Here is a 7358-nt window from a genome sequence, read left to right as displayed (position 1 = left end):
TGCATACTTGTGATGATCAGGTTCCTTTCTCAGGCTTGGGGATTGCAGAGGCCAGGCCCTCCTCTATGGATGGCCAGTCACCACTGCTGAAGTTCTGGAAGTCTCGTGATGCCAGAGGGCCTTCTTAGCCCACAGCCACACAGTGCCCCAAGCATAATGGAGAACACTCCCTCTTCCTCCTCCTCTGTTTCACTGGAATCCCAGAGATGTCCAAGTTTCATGTGGTAAAACTCTTTCCTTTTTTACCATCCATGCCACCCTTGGCATGAAACTCAGAACTTTATCCACCGGGGCTAAACCAGGACAGACGAAAATAAAGGATAATTTTCTTTGCACTGGGCCAAAGTCTTCCAGTCAAGTTTCTCACCTCTCAGACAAACGTCTCCATAAGGGGCTCCTGACAGGCATGGCCCACCAGAGAATCAGACGGCTGACTTGACTGTGCTCCAGGGATGAATGCAGCTCAGACATAAGCTGAGACCCCTCTACCCAGTGCTTACCTCCCACACTTGCCCATCCCCCAGCATGATAGCCACACAGAAATTAAAGCTACAGTAATGAGGACCCATTGAGCCCCAAAAGAAGCAGGCATTGCTCAAAGGTCTAGCTCCCAGAGCAGCACCTTACCTTAAGAAGACAATGTTGCTCTCAGACTAAAAGAGTGATGTCAGCATGAGAATATGTTTTAAAAACAAGGCAAAGAGAGTACCCAAAGAAGCAGATTTGAAACAGAAAATGCCAGACTCCGTGCTTTGTACCATTTCCCAGAATAGCCTCAGGAAAGGAGAAAGACATTTAAACCCTCTTCCCCTTGTAATAGGGCCACCAGCCTCATTTGGATCTACAGGCACTTTCCACTGGAGTGATTTGAGCCACCAGCACCAGAAGCCCTCCCAAAACCCACAGGGCCTCTTCAGGAACCCCTGACACCCACCTCACTGACCTACTAGAGACCCTCACCCTAGGGCAGGCCCTGAACCATGCCATTGATCCAAGCACCACTCCACTCCCTTCCTTAAAAACATTTAGCACAGATTATCTTGCAGCTCCAAAGCCCATTTTGAGGACTATGCAAATGCATCGAAAAGCCTTTCAGAGGCTCTTGTAGTCTTAGAAATAGATCCTTCCGTCCTGCATCCAGATCGCAGTTCTGGGGGCCAGACACTCCTATTTATCACGGCCTTCCACTTACACACTGTATCATGGACATACACAATATCATTTCTTTCTACGACTACATGCTACAGTTAACTTTCTCCTTTAATTACTATTGGAGTATTTCCTGGAAAATGCTCAAATGACTTTCTCCCTTAATAGTGCTCACTTTCATATTATTCAAAGTTAAAACCATTCTTCCTTTTCTCTACAAGTGTCAAGACACTTGTGAGGCAGACATAAAGACAAATATATATATATATATATATATGAAGAAAAAAGCAGTTCAATGTTTTCTCATGCTTCTCATTTTAGTTGTGCAATGTTTGGGGGGTTTTGCAGTGTTTTATTTCTATAAGTAAACTATTACTCAAATTTTAACTGCATCCTTTCCAGAAATACAACAGAATCCAGTTAGAGACTCTGGGTAGTCTAACTTCCCATTGTATATACCCTGTGGAAGCAAGACAGGCATTCAAAATAGCAGCTCTTAATAAGGGATGTGGGAAAACTACAAAGCTTTTATCTTAGTTTGAGGTCCACCAAAACTCAACGCTGAGACTCAGGTGGGTTTTTTGGGGAAGTGACTCCAGGAAAAAAAATAAAGTAGTGGGCAACATGAGACAGACAAGGCACAAAAGCCAGGAAAAGAAGGTAATTACCACTGTGGGCCGTGGGGCTTCATCCCATGGGGGGCCATTTGGATGATGATGGGAACACATGCCTCAGTTCATCCACCTGCAGGTTGGGGAAGCTGGAGCATTAATCTACCAAATCGTGTCTGCCATTTGTGAGGATTGCTCGAAGCCCTGAATGCACACACTGGAGGGTGCCCTATGGCGGGCAGAGAAGGCAGCCAGATGACCACAATTTGGTTTATGTTAATGAGGTGACTTTTGGAAAGTACCCAAGGATAGGAGGGGAAGCAACCAGGAAACCAGCCTGATTTCTGAAAAGAGGAGAAGGCTGGGAGGTTGAATCAGAGGTTGTGCCAGAGAAGACCTTCGGCAGAGAAGAGTGAGGCAGGCCTTATGGTGGGAAAGTAGTTGCATTCTGGAAGCCTGGTCTAGATGAACTCAGGTGGGCCAGAGGGACATAGGATGATGCCTAAAGAGCACTACCACGACTCTTTAGGGAGGTACAAAAAGCCACCTGAGAATCACATTCATATTATTTTCCTGGATATGGGAGTAAGTATTTTACATAATATCCTAGTCAGCTTGAGCTGCTGTATGCCATAAACTGAGTGGCTTAAACAACAGAGAATTTATTTCTCACAGTTCTGGAGGCCAGGCAGTCCCAGATCAGAGTGCCAGCCAATCTAGTTCCTGGTGAGGACTCTCTTCCTGATTTGTAGATGACTGCTGCTGACTGTGTCCTCACTTGGCTGAGAGAGTGATCCTCTCCCTCATTTCTTTTAAGAGCACTAAATCCATTCACAAGGGCTCCATTCTCATGACCTGATCACCTCCTAATACTAGCACACTGGGGATTAGGGTTTCCATATATTAATTCTGCAGGGACCCAAACATTCAGTATATAGCACATTAAGATGTCAATCCTTCATACATTTATTCATAAATGCAATGTCATTCCAATAAAAAAAAACCCTAAGCACAAGTTTCTTGGAATTCAACAAAATTATAAAATTAATCTGAAAGGAGAAGTGAGTAATATCAGAGACATTCTGAAGCAAAGAGGACTGTGGGTGATATTAGTCCTACCAGGTGTTGAGGCATAGTATAAAGCTTTTTTACTTGCCTCAAGTATTAGTATCCTCTAGTTTTGATCCTGAGAGGAAAAGCCTCTCCCCAGGTAGCTCCCCCTCCTCTAGTTGTTATCAATTTGCTATGATAATGCTCTGTGCAGATTCTAGGTAAAAAACAAGGTAGCTACACACACGGAGTGGAGTCTGGGGGTGGCAGCTGACTCTCCACCAGTGCAACTTTGTAATTTACAAGAAATATATATTTGGTCTTCATTCACAGTTCTAGGCTCACAGCTCCCCCAAACCCTTAAAATTTTCTGAGAGATAAGAGCAATGGGAACATCTTTTGTTATAATATTTGATGTCCTCAGTTCCTTGTCCTCAGTTCCTGAGATCACTTTAGAGTCATAAAAGTGAAGTGGGTGTCTCATTATTCAGAACCAGCCAGCTGACTACAATTTGGTTTATGTTAATGAGGTGACTTTTGGAAAGTACTTGAGGATGGGAGGGGAAGCAACCATGAAACCAACCTGATTTCTGGGAAGAGAAGAAGACTGGGAGGTTGAATCAATTACCAACAGCCAATGATTTAATCAGTCATTCTTACATAATGAAGCCTCCATAAAAACCCAGGAGGACTGGGTTAAAGAGTTGAATGAATTGGTGAGTTGGTGAATTTATGGAGATTTGGAGAGAGTGGGGCATAAGAAGCATGGAATCTCTACAACTTTAATGTGGAGATTAATTAATTATTAATTTTTAATTACGTAAATGAAGACCATATATATATTTCTTGTAAATCATAAAGTTGCACTGGTGGAGAGTCAGCTGCCACCCCAGACCTCACTCTGTGTGTGTAGTTACCTTCTTTTTACGTAGAATCTGCACAAAGCATTATCACAGCTTTAATTAATCTATGCATCTGTTCATTTTTTAAAGATTTTGTTTATTTATTTGAGAGAGAGAGAGAGATAGAGGCATGCATAAGCCTGTGATGAGGTAGAGGGAGAGGGAGAAGCAGATTCCCCTCTGAGCAGGGAACCCGTTGAGGGGACTCCATCCCAGGACCCCAGGGTCTCGACCTGAGCCAAAGGCAGATGCTTGACCCACTGAGCCATCCAGGTTCCGCCTATGCATCTCATCCACTCAGCAGTTTCTGAGTTATATCCTTTTATAATAAACTGCAATTTCATAAGTAAAATGTTACTCCTGTAAGTTCCATGAACCACTCTAGCAAATTAACAGAACCCAAGGAAGGGTTATTGGGACCTGTGGTCTATAGTGGTCAGTCGGAACCTCAGGGAACAACTAGACTTGCACCTGGCATCTGAAAGGGGAGGGGGTCGTTCCTGCAGAACTGAGCCATTAACCTGTGGGGTCCAATGTGATCTCCAGGAAGACTGTGCCAAAATGAAGTTGAACTATAGGATACTCCAGTGGTGTTGGACAATTGCTTGGGGGTGGAAGGAAACCTGCCTCCCCTGCCACACACACACACACACACACACACACACACACACACCCCACACTGGAATTAATATTAGAATCATTTTAACCAGTGACGAGAAAGATTACCAATGGGGAAGGAACTGCCAGTAGAAACACAGGAAGGCTCCAGTTTCCAGAACAATAGAACCAGTCAAAAGCCAGGCCTGGGGTGGAAGACAAAGAAAGGCTGACAAAATCAGGCAGTTAGTTCTGTCAAATCAGTGATGCAGAAAAAAGCAAGTGAAGGACCCAAGTGTGGCACAGATTCTAGGTGACACTAAACATTCATTTGGGGAGCTGGGATGGCTAGAGAAGAAGAAGCTAAAATTTTGTTGGAGCCAAAGGGAAATGGAAACCAGAGCGATCAGAGCAAATGGGAGAGGATAACACTCAGGATAATGTTTAACTGATTTTCCTTCTGCGAGGTCCTGGGCTTCTCCTCCCAAGAAATTTACAATCTTGCTAAAAACCAACAGATGAATACAAGGACAGATCAAAACGGGGCTGGATGGTACAAGCTAGTCACTGCTGGATCAGGAGGCAGGCAGTTGAGTTTGGTGGGGAAGATGTAGGAAGGTGTCACAGGGGAGGACCTATCTGAGCTAGAACACCACAGCAGAGGGTGGTGGAGGAATTTGGAGCTGAGTGAACTGCCTGAGCAGAGTTACAGCAGGGCAGTTAAAGATGGGGCAGTGTCCCTGTAAGACCACAGCCCTGGAGGATGCATGTGCCATCAGATTGCAGGCAAGGCCTTTCACAAAGCCTTAACCTCTAGACTCTAGCCTTCAAGGAAACATTAAATGTGTTGAAAGAGGAGCACCTGGTGGTTCAGTGGTTGAACATCTGCCTTTAGCTCAGGTCATTGATCCTGGGGTCCTAGGATCAAGTCCCTCGTCAGGTTCCCTGCAGGCGGCCTGCTTCTCCCTCTGCCTATGTCCTCTGCCTCTCTCTGTGTGTCTCTTATAAATACATAAATAACATATTTAAAAAAAAGTGTTGAAAGAGTGGAGAAACATGAGCCACCCTGTACCATGGCAGAAGCATGATGTTGCTTCTTCAAATTCAGGATCAATCATCTTTAGAGAAAATGCTCCTAGCTCCTAAGAGAAGAAAAGACCCCAGAGGCAGCCTGTCTTCTTCCTCTGCCTTTGGTGACTTCTCATGCAATGCCTCAGATTCTGCAGCTGCCTACCTTATTGGCCATCACTTCCCATTCTATCTTGCCTGCTGCTCTTTTTCCAGTTCAAAGTGTGGCTCAGCAGCAGCATCTGGGAACCCATGAGATATGCAGATCTTTGGCCCCACCCTGTCACAGACCTACTGACCAGAATCTCTAGGGTGGGGCTCAGGGATCCGTATTTTATCCAGTCCTCCAGGTAACTCTTGCTAGCCACTGAGAATGGCTGATGGAAAGCCATAGGCATTCTTCACCATTCAGAGCAGATCCCTCTTCTTTTCTCTGGCTACGCTTTCTCCCTGGATGTTATCATCCAACCCCCTGACTTTGAAAATAGCCTATATACTGATAACTTTTAAATGCACATCATCAGCATCATCCTATCCAAGCCCCAGAATCCTCAAGTTTACCCATCTGGGAGCAACAGAGGCATCTCAGATTCAACACGTCCAAAATGGAAGGAACTTCTCTAAAATCTGTCCCCTCTAACACTTGCTCTTCCTCCATTTTTTTTTTTAACCATTTCAGATAGAAGTACCTCCTCTGCTACCACATTAGACCACCTACCAGGCTGTGTTTCCACTTTTGCCCCCTCAAGCCCCATGCAACATCCAGAGTGATCTTCTCAGAACTTAAATCAAGCCATGTCATTTCTCTCCAAGGGCTTCCTATCACATTTAATTAAAATCTAAACACCTTGCCATAGGCTCTTAGGCCCTATGTGATTTGATCACTTTCTATGTGGCTTCCTATATTCCCTTTGATGTCTGAGGCCAGAGACTGTAACTATATAATTCACACTAAGTGCTCTATAAATTATTTGTTGAATGAAATACTTCTTTTGCATATAAATAAACTTTGACTTCCTTAACTTCTCTATATTTGCTAAGAAGGATCTATGTGACATTGACAAATACCTTCTAGCCAGGACACAGGAGATGGGTGCAAAGGGAGATTCTCAAAGAGTAACTTGACAGTGCTGTGAACTTCAGAATAGCAGGTGCCTAGGAGGCCACAAGAGGACGAACCTTAAACTCCACTCTCCACCATTCCCCACCCTTGTTCACAATGGGGTATGGTAGTTGTCATGATGGTGGAGGCAGTTGTGAATGAGATTGGAATAAGGAATGATGTAGGGCCATTTGCAAATATTCTTCCTGTGGGCTGCCTACCCCTGGTGCCGTTCAGGAGGTCAGTGAAGGCCTCCAAGAATCTATAGGCCAGACCACCAACCCCATGATGGCAGTTTAAAAAAAATGGCCACAAATTCTTTGATACTCCTCTCATTGAGAAGTGGGGTATCCCCTACTCTTGAATCTGGATGGACATATGACTACTTTGGTCAATAGCATACAGTGGAAGTGATGTTATGTGATTTCCAAGATTAGGTGGGAAGCAGCTAGGCAGCTTCCATGTTGTTGCTAGAACTCTCATGTCCTAAGAAGCCATGTAAGAAGTCCTTCTAACTTGAGTCCAGCATGCTGGGAGGAAGCCAGGCCACATGGAGAAGCCACCTGTAGGCATTCCAATAAGCACACCTGATCTTCAAGTCTTCCTTACTCAAGTGCCAGTCATGCAAGTGAAAGAGCCTTCCAGGGATTCCAACCTCCCTCAGACTTAGAGTCTTCCCATCTGAGGCCCCAGACATCATGAGAGAAGTCAAGTCCCCACTGTGCCTGTCTATGTCCCTGGCCTACACATCTATGGGCAAGAAAATGGTGGTGGTTATAAACCACTAAGTTTTATGGGTAGTTGCTACATAGCAATAATAGCCAGATTACACATAAAGCAATCACTTTTGGCTCCCTAATCCCCCCAAGAAATCCTCTG

The sequence above is a fragment of the Canis lupus genome, chromosome 24 (assembly GCF_003254725.2).
Source record: "Canis lupus dingo isolate Sandy chromosome 24, ASM325472v2, whole genome shotgun sequence".
Taxonomy (NCBI): Eukaryota; Metazoa; Chordata; class Mammalia; order Carnivora; family Canidae; genus Canis; species Canis lupus.
Note: the sequence above shows the minus strand (reverse complement) of the source record.